Genomic DNA, 15,899 nt, shown 5'->3' with positions numbered 1-15,899 from the left:
ATAGGGCGCATTTTGCTCTCATAGCTCTGACATAATCTCCAACGAGTCTTGTTAAATTCACGCCGTGTATATCGATAGACGTGCATATTTAATTTAATTTTAATTACACAGTCTCGTTCCACGCAGCGGCGAAATGACGCTCCTGGCACTCGGGAGAGAAAGCTTTTCGCGTGAAGACGAAACAACAAAAGGATCTATCAACGCATTATTCTATCCCGTGGAAAAAATTGTACCCTATTTTCAGGGGCCGAGGGTTCACGGGACGTGTATAATAATGTTGAACATAATGACTTTAATAATAAGACTTTACGATATCGTAAATATCATCCTCCCCCTTTTTTTTATATACAACAACGTAATATTGTGCGGAAGGTAGAAGGCTAGCTTTTATAGGGGGATCGCGTCCCGCACGATATACGGGGGCCGCGGTAGACAAAGAACACACTCGCACACAAGACGTACTACTATGAGATTACCTGCTTATCCTAGCTTCCAGCAGCTACTAACCAACGCGACGTAGATCTCCAAGTATCCCATATACTTACACCGGCCAAATTCACCCTAACAGCATGCACAACGGTTGGCAAACCTCGGAGTAAATCGGGAGTGTAATGCACTCGAATGTGCGAAATAAATTTTACGAGCGCCGTTCCCGAGCGCCGCCACGCGCATCGAGACGAGACTCCGTGCCTGCGAACCGCGCTAATTATCAAATTTTCGCTATGTTATCCAACGACTGGCGGGACCGTGCGTCGATCGACATATTCGAAACAATCGTAAACATAATTGTTGCTTGTGCAATATCAATGCCCGTTTTATTCCGCTCATTACTTTAAACGCTAGCGGTGTTTCTATGGTAACCGGCGCATTTGTAACATTGGACCGCATGATATTGTTAATTACGCCGCTTTAATAACAGTCGTTATCTGCCGGCCGTTTAAATTATTTGCCCTGCGCGGACAAATAATAGTGAACGATTTCAGAATGTTAAAAAGTTACGTTTGTCGATTATATTATTAACGATACAGGCGGACAATACAAAGTGCGCTTAATATTCTCAGTTGGTCAATATGCGAAGTAATTAAAGTGGAAAGGGACCATTGTCGGTAAATAAGCGAAATCGTCATACATCACGGCGGAGTGAAAGATGCGAGGAAAGTCCGAATTGTAAACGACGTAAGGTTTTCGTCGAGTTTCTTAGACAAGAACAAATAACGTCGATCCCATCGCGGTGAATCCAAGTCGGACGGGGTTTACCATGCCAGTAAATGGCTGATGGATAAGACTGCTCGGGCCTCCGTCGTAGATCAAGGAGACGTTTCAGAGTGGAGAAAGATTTGGATAAAAGGTTCCTAACAGGCCGTTAAGGACACGGTTATCCCGTAAAAGAAAACGCGACCGGTAAAAGAAAACGCGAGGCGGGGATACCTACGAAAAGCGATTTCAACGACTTCCCGTCGCTCCTAAACCTTGGCGACTTACATTCATGCAACTTTTATGAACATCCGGCCCCGCTTAGAATGTTTGCAGATCTCGCGATTGCATCTGGCGCCGCGATAGTTTTTATACGTTGCGCACGATATTGTCACTGGGGTAATATAAGATCGATCCAAAGTTACGTAATAACTTGCTTCGGAACTTGGGCTGTTGCGACCCTCGGTTATATTAACTGGGGAGAGGTTTCGCGCGTGCCCGGTTGTTTCGCAAAATGATTACAGCGTGATTCGGTAATGGATCGATGAAATGATTTATCATTTTACTGAGTTAACGAACCGTTGACGGCACAATACGCTGTTTCGTATGCCACGTTCGTCTCTGCAGTTGCACCGTTTCGCACGCGATGTTTCGCACGCGGTGTACACATTTAATTATTGACGCTTTTAGCGAACACGCGGCATGACTAATGAAACGATAAGTACGCCCGGAATTCAGTCGACTATGACTTCCAGCTGCGTCAGTTTGAGCTTTGCCCTTCATGGGTTACGTTGCAAACGAATCGTTATTAATTGTTGCGACTGATCGGCGAAATACCGCAACAACCGGCACGTTATGCCTCCGTAACCAAATATCGATTTCCGCTAATGAACACTGGAGTTTTGGGTTACATTGTTTTCCGTGGTTTGCGGTTGCATTTAAACGTAAAAAATGTTAGACAGTTGTTTATCATTAAAAAAACGTACAAAAATCTTTCGTCAGGCCCAATGACTTTTATTTCCCTCCGACGGGAACGCCGTTCTTTTCAGCTCGGCGAGCACGCGCAGATGACAGCGAGTCAATGTATAATTTACGTTGCATGTATCCCGAAATCATTCTGCATCTTTCTACTTTGTATTCCAGCCCAATTCGCCGCGGTGCGAAAACGTGCCAATAAATTTTTATTGCTATTTTATGATAACATCACGCGGATCTTGGTGAACCGATCCGTTTTAGTATAATGGTATCATAAATCACATTTCGCGATAACCAGACAGTATCGTGCCGCTGCCCTCAATGTAATTGCCAATATCACGCTGATGGATTTTTGTCTAGAATGGCATATCATCAATTTCGGCCTAATTATCCACAGTGTCTAAACAGTGTTTATCGCACTTGTAGAAATTTTGATAAATTAGATTGTGCCGTATCCACAATAAGACCGTAAGCTTATTGTTTCGCGGCTATTTGCGCTGCAATTAGGCATTATTGAATATCGACCGTTCCACGTTTTCTCTTTTTCTTTTTTTTTCAACCGAAAATGAATTCGTTGAAACTGTGTCATTAGGACAAACTCATTAATTCACACAGACTTTAAGTAAAATAAAACTTCTATATAGCTTCAAAGTTCTTGCAGAAAGAACAATAACTCATGCTCAATCTGCAAAGAGTAGAAATGGTAGGAAACAAGATCATTAAAGGAGGACGAGAAAACTTTCTTTTACGGGGAGGTTTTAACTTTTAATGAATTTCGAATCATAAAATACGCCATGTACATTTTAATCCTTGATATTAAACGTACGAAGTAAATTTGTTTGTTGTTAAATAATTTATTATGCCCGTCATTATTTTACAATTCAAACTGAAACGTAATTAAAATAAAAGACTGCGTATTCGCGCGCGTTCGACAGCATCTTGATTATGGATCATTTCCAACCCGATGCCGCTGCAAGTTTACAATAACGAAGTATCGGGATGCGTTTCGACGATAAAGTTAAACCCATCTCGCTGCCCGGGACGAATTTTATTTCGAAACCATCCCATATGCAGCAATTTAACTCCCCAACGCGCGATATCGCCATTTTGAGCCAGCTGCTTCGACGTTCGTAATCACGGGCGGTAAAGCGTACACTCCGATCGTTTTAAAACACACTTTATTTGCGATATCGTCTCGCGACTTTGATTACCAGAACCGACGGGATTTTTTTTCGATTGTGCCAAATTTTATTTATCGGCAAAATGCCGCCATATTATGTTTTTTTTTTGCGCAACACGCGCAGTCCAGCTTTTTTTTTTACTGATTCTCGTTAAATCGGATTACGGCTATCATTGCCGGACGTTGAATTTAATCCGCCGCAGGTTTATACAGCTGCGCTTAATCAGTTTTCCTTTTTTTTCCCCCCAGTGAATACATTCACGTTTAAGCAGCATGAGTGAATTGACCGCTTGTTGATGTAAACGAGAACTCTGCATGAAGTACGCATGATCATATATGCTAACTCCGCTTTATTTATCGCGGTTGATATTTTCGATCGATTCGAGGTTTTCGCGACGCAGCGCGGCGTTCCTATTTTCTTTTTGCAAATGCGTGTTATGTTAACGCGCAGCGTTGACTAACGCTATTTTCACGGCGACAGTAATCTCCATTCTACATCTCGATTCCACTAAGAAGGCTGCTGCCTAACTTCGATCAGGTTGGACAATCTCTTAAAAATACCTTTCCTATGTTTTCTGCGCATTTTTTTATCTCCGTTAGTTTTCTTTCTATAATTTTGTCGAAAATTAATTTGCTACGGACTATTATAAAATTATTTTTTAACCATAAAATAACACAATCTGGTCAATGCATAATTTAAATAAATACTTTAATTATTACTATGCATATGCATAGAGAAATGATGTAAATAACTAAATGCAATTTATTACTACCTCGCGATAAATCTATTCACTACTCAGCTAATTAAAATCGTCGATAAAGTACGTAGTGTAAAATAACTGATTTATAATCGAATAACTACGAATAACCAAATAGATTGTGCTGGCGTTATTAAGCACGTTACTCGTTTAATTTTTTTCTCGAAGGCAAAGAAGCATTGTCCTAAATCATCATCGATCAAAAATTCCTATCCAAGATAAATTGAACGCCCGACAATTTCTCGGGGACCAAAAGATTGCTGCACAAGTTTCTCGTATCGTTACACGTTGATGACGTTGCGAAATAATATTCAAATCAGTAGCCGAGGTCAGAAATCAGGTAATCGGTGACCCAACAACAATGACCGTCAACGGGAAGTTATTTGCGTTGAGGATTACGTGGCAACCTTTGCACGAGATATTGTGATGCAAAGTGTCCAGTGCGAAATCGAGGGAGATCCTGGTGTGTACACGTTCCGTCGTAGCCGCCCTCGTCCGTGTTCACGCGTGTGCGTGCGGGTGTGTGCGATTAATATGCGTAGAGTGGTACAGGGATTCTGCTCAGTATGCGGGACATCATCGCGTCTATGATAGTATGATTGTCGGGCCACTCGTGGCTCAATCTAACGTTCCAATGTTCCATTGCTGCCCCCCCCCTCTCTCTCTCTCTCTCTCTCTCTCTCTCTCTGTCCCGCTCTCCTTTCCTCTCCTCTCTCATTCTCTAGTTCACACTCAAGCCATCACATTTCGCTTCTCACTCGCCGTTCCACCAACTTTGCTGTTCCCTGTTCATCTCTGTCTTTCCCCCTTTCCTCTCAAACGGGAACGGCAGTCAAACCCATCCGGCTAATCCCAGGAGGACTCCGCTCTCCATCCCTTATCAGTATTCAATGCCTCTAAACTGCTTTTTGACACTATCCAAGGCCTCGAGAATTCTATTTTACAACTCAATTCTCTGATCTCGCCGTTCTACAGATATACCGGTGAATTGCATGGCCACGCAACGTGGGCGAGAAAACAACAATAAAATGCTCTTTACGTATATCCTCGTGAATTAAATATAAAGTAGGTAAGTAGAAAGATAGGGTGACAAGTAAAGAAACTTCGAATGCAGCTAGAATCTACGGAGAACGTTAAATGCGTATTTTTTAACTTCGATCAACTTTAATCGGCCGATATCGATCTTATAAAAAGTTCGAAATATATTACATTGAGCTTTATTACTATATATTAGAAATAAAAATCACACTTTAGGTTTTCTACATTAATAAAAATACGTAAATACCTTTCCAATAATAGACGCAGAATACCATTTGAGGACCCGTTAATTAAATTTACTCAGAGTTACTTAGTAAGCTTTGTGATTTACAATATGCTAACAAACACGTGGCAATAACGATAATACACTTTGCAACCAAAAAGCTAATGAGTTAATAATACTTTACGGGCGGAAAGCAGTACGAGCGACGTCGAATTTTATAAAATCAAGTCGCCAACCAAACAACATCGACTCCGCGAGATCGCCTCGGTTTAATTCATTTAAATGCTTTATCGTGCAGGCGAAACAGAATGGCGGCTAGTGAATCGGACCATTTATTCCACAAACCACGATGAACCATTCCGTCCCATACTCCCTCTCCCTCTCTCGTCAGTTGCTCTCGCAACCAGCTACCATATAAACCCGTACCCCGTACCAGCTCCCGTGCGTGTGAGCTGCTTCCTGATGCTGCAATGACAATTTGTAGCGTGGACACGTGTGTGAGAAACAACTGAAAATTTAAACGCGAGCAAGCGCGAACGCACAGAGGGACCGATAGCATTATCGTAATTAATAAATTCGATGTGATAATCGTATATTTTGATACGTCAATCGAATGTTGATAGCTAATGTGCCCTGTTTATTAATATTGTTGAATATTATCGATGTAGTTAATGCATTAACGCGTTAACGGGAAAGTGATTTTGCCACAAAATTGCGAATCTTGGTATAACTCGTATGTGTTTTGCATTCGTAATGACACTTTTGTTTCTGGATTGCACGAATTCGTAATGCGTGCTCGCGAAACGTAAAATAACAAATTACTGATTTCGGGGAAATTCTCGCCAGATGTTGCGAAAAAAATTATACAATTTCGAATTGGTTCGAAGATCATTTATCAGAAGAGAGTTTGATCAAAGAAACGTGGGGTGTCAGGGAGGAAAAGAGTTATATTAAATCTTGAGAAAATCTATTTCGTGTTAAAGTTAAAGTTACCTTTGTCCGCCATTCGACGAGTTTCGCGTATCGATTTTCACAGGGAGTAGAAAGATTACGCGGCAAAGTGAACGCGATTTGATTCGCGATTAAGAAACCTACCGTTCGGAAACGTGAGCTGTTCATTGGCATCCAAGAAAAAGCGAAAGGATGTAAGATTGGAAGGACACGAGAATGCACCTTCCAGTGTTCCTCCGATCAGAAAACTCGTGATCGTTTAAAGGCAGAGCACGCAGTGCGTGATCTCCCGCACGAGAAACGTTCTCAGCCAATTTAGTTCGATAAGTTGTTGTAAAAAGTAATCCAAAACCAGAGCTTAAATTTTTTCATCAAAAATACAGATACAAGATACATTTTCAATCGATTCGGTGAAGAGATACAGATTCAACTTACATTTCTTGAATTCAATTTTAGATATGCACCGAATTATTTTTCCGCAGAAAAATACAGAAATGTGGATAGTACCTCTTTTTAAAAGACACCAAGCTCTGTATAAAACTACGAGTGATATAAAAATATAGTAATTATAATGCATGATTTTAATAAGTGCGAGTATGATAGTGACATCAACTGTGGTAAATGGCAAAGAGAATGGAGTCGCGCTTGTGACATTTTTATTCTCATATGAACAGCAGTTCGAAAAGTGAAAATAGGGATTGTCACGTTTCCTCTATAAACAGCCGTCTCATTCTGACATTATGTGCGTAGTAAATCTATATTCAACGTGAAATAAAGATATGCACTGCGTGTGAATACAGTAAAAGAACACCATATGTATAATACAAAGCTCGCGGCGCTTTCCACACGCGTGTTCGCGAACGATCATCAGCACGTCTTTTCGCGTCGCGTGTGTGAACGTTCTCCTGGCATAAATAAATAATTGCAAATACACCGTCAGCTTCCACCAGGTGTGGATGGTCCTGCATGTTCTTGGTGCGACGGCGCCGAGTACCACGTTCTTGAATATTTCAAGATACAACTGGCACGACCTCCACATGAATTCTTACGGTCCGTCAACGGTGCTCGGAAAGGGTTTGAAAAAGATACGAGAAACACGCCCGAGCGATCACAATTTGAAGCACGAGGCGATGTAACTCAAGTTTCCGGGCATGTATACATGCATCAAAAATAGGCTACGAGGTAAACGTGTCAAGATATACGAAATAACAATGGCTCTCTTTAGCCATGCATAAAACTCTCATATGAAGGAAAACTCGCTGTCGGGAAATTAAAAACCTTCGAGAAAGATGTTGCATTTCCTCAGGACAGTTATTTCAGTTTAAAAAAAAATGGCATGAAATTTTATATAATCTACAAATTTTCCCGAATCATTAATGCGTTGAAAAGAATTACATCGGCGAAGAAAGCTGAAGAAAACGCAAACGTATTGACGATTACTATTACAACGAAAGCGACAGCAAAGAGAATTTATAGAATTTTCACCTTCACAGTCAGACGCCATCGAGATCCGGCTTTAATAAAAGCTCAAGGTGAAAGAGAACATTCCTCCATCGCCATCGAACGTTCGAAATAGTTCACGCACTCGGCCGTGATAATGAGCTTTTAATGAGAACGCAATCGGTTATGATCATGGCGAAAAGTTGCTGTAATTACGTGCGTATGCCTGAATAGAGTTTAATGAAAAGCAATATCGCGAAAATTCGATAGACTTCGAGAGATGCGGCCTTACGTTGCAAGAAGCGAGGTGAGAGAAATATTGATGAAGGCTGGCCACCGCAGTAGAGTAGCGCGAGGCGGTTTACGAGTTTGCAAATACACGGTTCTTGGGACTAAAGTTTATCGACATGAAAAACATATTAAAAATTTGTTCACTATTATAAAAGTACGAAAGGATATTGATTATCGAATGATGAATTTATATAAGAAAGAATCTCGATATCGTGTATCTTCAAACCACGAATTTTTATATGCACCGTCAAAGTTTTAAATAATTTAAATCAATTATCCTTATTTTGATTTTGATGCCTTAGATGAGAGTTTAGTTGTATAGCGGGGAAAAACCAATGGTGAAATTATGATATTTAATCTTCGCTCATTCTTTGTCTCGCATAGATATAGAGCACTGATTGCTGGCGGACAAAGCGCCGACTCTTATAAATTACATAACGTTTTAAGAGGCGTCTTTCCTTATCGGAGGCATTAAAACAAAGTGCAACCAATTACACGCTTATAGCAAATTCCAAAGGCATCGCGTCTCAAAGGGTAAGATCTTAAAAAGCTTTGTTGCCGGGGCAAACGTTTTCCATGGAACGGTCCTTCATAATTTCACTCTTCAATTATTTGTGAATTCCCCTAAAGCTCAATGGCTTGTTCGATGTGAAGCCGATTAAAAGCTTCTCATTTTTAGCGATACTCGATCGTAAAAAAGCATAAGACGATTGTCATGAATTTTTTCATGAGAAAAATTACATGCAATTCAAAAGAAACGAAAACAAATTTAAAGCCGAGAAGTGGTCTAACTTTAATAGCATGCAAAGTAGAAAATGTGCTATCGTTCCGACGATCTTCGAGCAATATTAAACAGGTGGTTTTACTCTAGAATTGTGATTTATCGTCAGCTTTGATAACAGGAAAATTGGTCATTTTGTTGATAAATTTAAGCTTGAATACATCAATAAAAAAGACTAAGTATTAATGAAAAGAGAAGACAGAATTATATTAAATTTGAGGCATTGTTTCGTGACAGAAATTAATGTGTTCTCACATATAATACGATCAGATCTCGGAACATATATTGGTAGATTTTTCCAACTTTGTCAGGAATTCTGGTAAGCGAGAAGAATGCGAGTTCTACTTCTACCGCCTATTTTTCTTATTGCCTCGGATCTTTAGGACTTTCTACGGATAAATTTTACTTTCCAAGTTGCGACGATCTTTCTGGCAATCATGCGATATGCGCGAGGATAACATTAAACACGAAAATAAAGTGAAAAATGTAGGCGAGAAGAGTGCAAGCAAACTATGTATTAACTATGTATTAACGGTACGTCCAGAATAATCGGCGCATCTCGCATTATGAGAAGCGAGCCTCGCCGCCTCGCTGCATTTCCTTTCTTTCTATCCCTCTAGGGTAATCTACTTCCTAGAGTGGCTCCTCTCCCTTCACCCTTCACCTTGGTTGCTCCTAAGCTGCGCGTATACTGAAGCATCTTAATCGCTTTATCGCCCGCGTGGAATATAATCGCTCGGTTAAGAGAAGCACCGTCAAGCTCTTCCTCCGAGGATATCCACCCGATTTACCGAATCCTTCTCTCTGCGAGGTATCGACAACGGGCCTCTTCCGGGGGATTCATACGGTCTATCGGGAATACTCTATGGTATCCCTGAGATATTTTCGCGTTTCAAGATTTCGGTCTCAGCAGTTTCACGTGGCGACGCGAACAGAAGAGCATTATAGTTTAAGCTAGAGGTAAGAAGCAAAAAGAGGATTCTTGAAAATTATAAATAATACGTTTTCATTGTTAACTTTGTTACATCACGCTGAGCTGCGGCATGTGGAATATTTTCGAGGAATGCTTTGCCTTCGTCATCGGCGACGTCCATTTTACAATCTAATTTTTCATTAAAAAAGAAATAACATTTCTCAACTGCGATCTTCTTCTTGCGGTCGGTGCACTTGATATGCCTAGATTTTATACACGATGACTAGTACGAATCCCCAATCTCGACAGAGATAAGTGCACGATTCGCGCAGGATATAGCATGATCATTTTTTTGTGTACAGTTTAGCTGACGTGAAAATATACGCTCTACCCGTGCAGTATACTAACGAAAAATGGCGGCTCTTACGTGAATAGTAAAGTAGCAATGGAAAATTGCCCTTGCTTATCGGGAATACATGCACGGTGTGTCGGTTACGTATGTGTATTGGAACATTGCGCGTTGTTGTTCGAGTTTCATATCCGAAGATTGCCAGTGCATTTCTGCCTATTTCCAGCGCAGTGTATAGAGCAAAAACTTTACAATTCGTTTTGCGAAGGGTGGAACCATTGAAATCAAATGAATCAATTTTTATCTAAAGCGAAATTGAATATTTCTCGCGTAGGATAGAATGGAGCTATTTCGCTCAGTAAAAGGAAAAAAATCAGGTGAAAAATTGTTAAGACGGGGAGGGGCTTTTTGGGGCATGGAGCTCTTTGTTTTTCGGGGCTTTTTGTCTTGAAAATTTTGTATCCGTATTTTTTTAACTGAGCGAAATAGCCGCGATCTCCCTATATACATATTTCACGAAAAATACTTTCTTTATGCGAAATACGCGCCAATGCAGTAATGTTACCATTATGATATATGAACCTGAAAAATTAACGGATTTCGTCATTCAGCAAAGTATTGCGATACGTTTGAGTAAAATAATTTTTAACTTTCAGAAAAATGGAAAAGCCACGTCCGTCAGGTACCATGCGTGTTGCAATATTTTACAATTTTTATTAAAAAAGTTCATAACATATCTTAGCCGTAAAATGCGCAATCATTCATCTCTCCGGAACCTTAAAATATCGTTTCACTTGAAAAGTTCAATCGAAGTGCAACGAAACAGAAACCTTGTGCAACGAACATCGACATGTGTAACAGCGAACCCTGATGGTTAAATGCTCTCATCGTATTTCAGTTGCACCTTGTGCATCCGTGTGCCGGCTCTTAATCGCAGTTGTGACTTTATACCGTCAAACTTGCACGGAATGTCAAACGTGGAGTAGAGGAAAACATCTAGAACTTCAAGCGAGATCTCTGCGAAGTATTAAATAATTAAAGAGGGACAGTTGAAATGGCAGTAGTCATCTTGCTCCGGAATATGGCAAGAATTCGCAGCACGCTATATACTCTTCTGACAGAGGCACTCCTTTACCTTGGCAAGATTCACTGAATAGTCGAGGAAAATAGGTCACTGCATACATGGCGAGCCACTCGGGCGAGCCACGCGGACGATGGACAATTAATTATACAAAGAAAATAAATATGATATCAGCGAAGAAATCTACGGGCGTCAAGCGCAGAAGGAATTGGGAAACGCTTTAGCGAGACTCGACATCTCTACAGAGACACTTGCTGCTAAAAGCTTCCAAAAAATATATACTCTCAAGTTACCTCACTTTTACGGGATATCATCATCGTGCGGACGCCGCAAAAAGTTTGATACGCGTACAAAAAGTATTATCTCGTAACGGCTTAGGAAAAGGAAGTACACTCGATCATATTTCGAGTACAAATCTTCTTTCTGACGAGACGCTCTTGCAAACGAATGCAAAGCGTGTACGAGTTTTTTCAGTAAAACACATCATTTTGATGCAATGTCGAGCTAAGAATGCTAACTTTCAGAATTGGAAGTTTACACTGTTAACGGTGGAAAGTGTGGAATATCAAAAGTTCGACTGAAAGACGACGCAGTAAATGGCAATCCTACCATTGAAATACTAGTACATAAGCACGTAGTTTCGTATTCGCATAGCTATGATAAAATTCTACAAGCACACGCTACGATAGTATAAAATAATAGCATGAAAAGAAATTATATCGCTCGTATAAAATGCTTTTATATAAACAACAAATTCCCAAATGGATAACGCAAAGAGATGATATAAAAAATTGTCGTATCATTAAGACGGTGGCATTCTGCGACTTTCACATCGAAATTTATTAAAACGTAACTTCTCACTCTTTCTTTGGCAATCACCATTTAAAGAATTTTTTTAACTGATCAGAGGATAACTTTCGACGATAGTAGTCCTTAAGCGCCGTATGTTATTTGCCTACTCAGGTATTAAATTTATTGTTCTTATTCGCAAACTTGAAAAATTTTTACATTAAGGTTTTTGTAACACCATGCATTATTTTTTGATCCCAGCTTCACTGAGGATCACCCGAAAAAGGGTCGAAACGTTTGGGTATTTTAATAAATTGATTTAAAAGTTCCACATTGGATCATTTCGCACGGAACACCTGCGGTTGGCTCGCATTGGCCCTTTCTCCCTACCTTAATAGTCGAAATATTTCTGTAAGACCATCCGGCGAGTAGGTAAAAATTAGTGAATTTCGAAACCGCGATATTTATGCAGTAAAAAGCCACGATCTATCTTCAAATCTCTCAGCTCGCTTTTCAGCCGAGGTATCGTTTTTCAGCTCACGCCATTATTACACTCCACTCCGCCGTTATCAATGGAAAGCACTGTACATGCACGAGCGAACTATTAGTTGCAGAATGTTCGCGCCAGGGCGACCTCGTCGTATAGTGACGCAGGGATTGTACCTTTACCCCGGGCTGGGGCGAAATTCTCCTCTCCGTTTCGGGAGCGGATTGATGGTTTTCATTGTTCACCAGGATAGGCGGATTTCAGTGCGGTGCGAGCACGGTAACACCGGCAGGCGCGCCCTTCGCGTCGCACAGAAGCCCTTTGACCATCCTTTGCATTCGGGATTCCGGAATGAAGGAAATAGAGCGCCGTAATACCACGATAGCGTGGCTACGTTATACGACAGGCGGCCGTTACCGCAAAATACTACGGGCCGCGCATGCATGCAGCTGAAGAATTTTAACAGGATACTACGAACCCCAAGCCGGAGAAGAGGCGAGGCAAACTGCATTACAGGGAGATAATAGGTGTAATTACGTTGATACAGAGTCGATAGACATCTGCGAAAATTTTCGCCCGGTCTGATCCTGGTTTCTGCATTATTCACGAGTTTCGGGCTTAATTATTCGAGAATTTCAAACTTGCACAATTATTGTTCTCAAAAAGGATGCTATTAAGTCGCGACAATCGACTGTACGTAATGCAATGCGCGCGATATCATTCGTAGCTCGCCGGGAGAATCAATTTCATAATTCAGGTAGAAAAGAATCTGGTGCGCATTCCCCATCCGATATAATGTCTCGGGTAGACTCCTGAGAAGGAAACTGAAGTCTCGCATTGTCTTTTTCTCGCGAATCTCAGTACGCAAAAATACGCATCCACGTACATACCCGTGTGTATTGCACGCCTTGTATATAATATATTCGCATGGTACTTTATAAATCCGGATTACAGCTATCCGAAGAGAAAAATAATAAAAAAACATTCCGCTAACGTTATTAGATTTTCTTTCATCCCCCGAGGACAAGACGATCCGCGACAGGGAGGCGAAAGGACGAATAGAAATGGAATGGAGGGACGAGCGCGTTGGTATTAGCAGATTCTGTCCGCTCCTCGATTCCGGCAAAACAGGGACATTAATCAGGATCCGCCTGATAAAATAAATAGACAGGAGGAAGAGAGAGTGACGTTTTAATTATAAGGACGGTCGATGATGCATGTTCGCTAAGTTACTATCAGTGCCGTGACACAAAGGCACTGACGTCGCCGCCTCGATACCATCGCTCAACGCATTTGTAACGAAACTCACGACCGTTTAGAAAATGTGATTATAATATTCCGAAAATCTATTTCTTCCTTTCAAGTAAGAATAAATTTGTGTCTATTTCAATAAACGCTATTTCAATAAACCGTTAATATTCCTCTAAAAATATATATAACTGTCGTAAAATTGTACACAATAAAATATCACGTAACAGACGAGTTACAAACAAAAGTGTTACATACACCTGTCGCATTTTTAGGTTGATCAACAAGCGCATTTAATTTTTCTCATTTTGAAACTGTGCATCGGACTGTTACGTAGTCTAACAATGGCTTGATTTTTTAAAAATTTATCGAGGCCATTCATTTCGAAATTGTTGCGGACACATGTGTACGGCTTATGACTCCGTATTCTACCGATAGTGAGCAGCAACTAGCTAGAAAATCGGCAAATTTGAAATTCAAATTCTTGGATCTCTGTGAACGCAATTTTGCGTTGCAGGAATCTCTGTACAATGTGAAATAACGAATTCCGGTTGAAGTAAATGTAACAATTTAGGCCACATTGCCGACTTTTAATAAAACCTTTAAATGATGTTTAATTATATTCAACGCTAAGATTTGAAAAAATAAAAATAAAATTTCTGTTTAAAAAAAATCCCATTTCAAAATAATAAAAATATCTGCACATACATGTAATTGTGTAGTTTTTCATTCACACAATATATTTATTCTTTTATGAATTGCCTTATAAATTGCTCGATATAACTACAATAGACTGAAGCGCAATCGCCACATCGTGAGTTATAACGCAATGATCAACGTGCCGGCGGGTTTCCTTGTGTGGCTATCGATCCTCAGAACGTTATCTGTACATTCCCTGAGCTTAACAGCTAATCCTCGTGATATGTGACGAACATTTGTCTCTCTTCCGAACACGGGCATAACAGTCGCGCTACGTCTTTACGACGTGTAATAAATACTTGACGAAATTGTCGGATGAGACGTTAGGCGAGCGTCGTGCGGGACGGAGGAGGTTAAGAAGGGAAAAAACATCTTGAATCAACTGGAAATGTGGAGTCGACTGAAACTGAGGGATGCGCGATAAGGAAGACACTTAATCATTCAATTTAATTAGAATGCAGTCTTGCCGCCGCTTGTGGATTCTATAATGATGAAATAGTTTTCAAGAAGTACACTTCCGGAAATTTATTTTAACATCGTGTCGCGCTATTGATCACCCAGCAAGCTGTACGAGTCCAAAAATAGAGTGAAATTCGCGGGCGATGGAGCTCGGAGCAATAGAGGCTCTCGCGTTTATTTGATAATTTGCTTAAAATATATTCTCTCGCATATAAAATTTTGAACAGGCAGCTTTATTTTAAGCCGCGCGTAATTCGCGCGGTCCGCACGATTTTCCGGATTTCGATATTTTACATTAGCGATGAATGATTGAAAACATTTCACTATACATTCTGTCAAATAAATACCGGGAATTGTTCATTTAAAAAGCCCGCGTAAAAGAATTATTTGCTGTAAGTTGGTACCAATGTACATACCTAATTGTCACGTAAAGTTTTGGCGCCATTTGTCAATCAGTTTGTTTATAGCTGTTGGTTTTGTTAGTCGATCTCACGTATGCTTGCGATTTTTAAAATGGATAAAAGTATCGAACAAAGAGTTTGCCTCAAATTTTGTCTTGCCAACGAAATATCTTGTGCTGAATCGTTGAAAATGTTGAAGAAGGCCTACGGTGAGTCAGCTTTGTCGAAAACACGAGCATACGAGTGGTACGAAATATTCAAAGAAGGCCGAGAAGTGGTTGAAGACTTGCCTCATTCCGATCGACCTTCAACGTCTTCGACTGACAAAAACATCGACAAAGTGAAGTAAATGGTGGTGGAAAATCATCATTCAAGCTTAAGAGAGATGGCTCAGGATCTGGACGTGCACAATCCGGAAAAGGCCAGATTTGTGGAAGAACAATTCTTGGACTTTGCACTACGATAATGCGCCGTCCCACCCATCGATCCTTGTACGCCAATTTTTGACCAAAAACTCAACGAATGTCATCAACCAAGCACCGCATTCGTCAGATATGGCCCCGTGTGACATTTTCTTGTTCCCCAAACTCAAATTACCACTTTGTGGAAGACGTTTTGAGTCCATTGAAGCCATAAAACAAA

The 15,899-nt window shown here is 40.5% G+C and overlaps 1 protein-coding gene and 1 long non-coding RNA gene across 4 annotated transcripts in view; one reads left to right on the top strand and one right to left on the bottom strand.

The window, feature by feature from the left end:
• Positions 1-15,899, bottom strand: part of LOC105565759 (protein timeless homolog) — a 110,008-nt gene that overhangs the window by 23,155 nt on the left and 70,954 nt on the right. The gene's annotated exons all lie outside the window — the stretch shown is intronic.
• On the top strand, positions 3,914-14,323 carry LOC105565757. Its single transcript, XR_001009223.1, has 3 exons — positions 3,914-5,176; positions 12,500-13,813; positions 13,974-14,323. It is a non-coding gene; the product is annotated as an uncharacterized LOC105565757 (long non-coding RNA).

The sequence above is a fragment of the Vollenhovia emeryi genome, unplaced genomic scaffold (genome assembly GCF_000949405.1).
Source record: "Vollenhovia emeryi isolate VEMERY1.0 unplaced genomic scaffold, V.emery_V1.0 DF939149.1, whole genome shotgun sequence".
Classification (NCBI taxonomy): domain Eukaryota; kingdom Metazoa; phylum Arthropoda; class Insecta; order Hymenoptera; family Formicidae; genus Vollenhovia; species Vollenhovia emeryi.
This window is presented reverse-complemented; position numbering and strand designations above follow the sequence as displayed.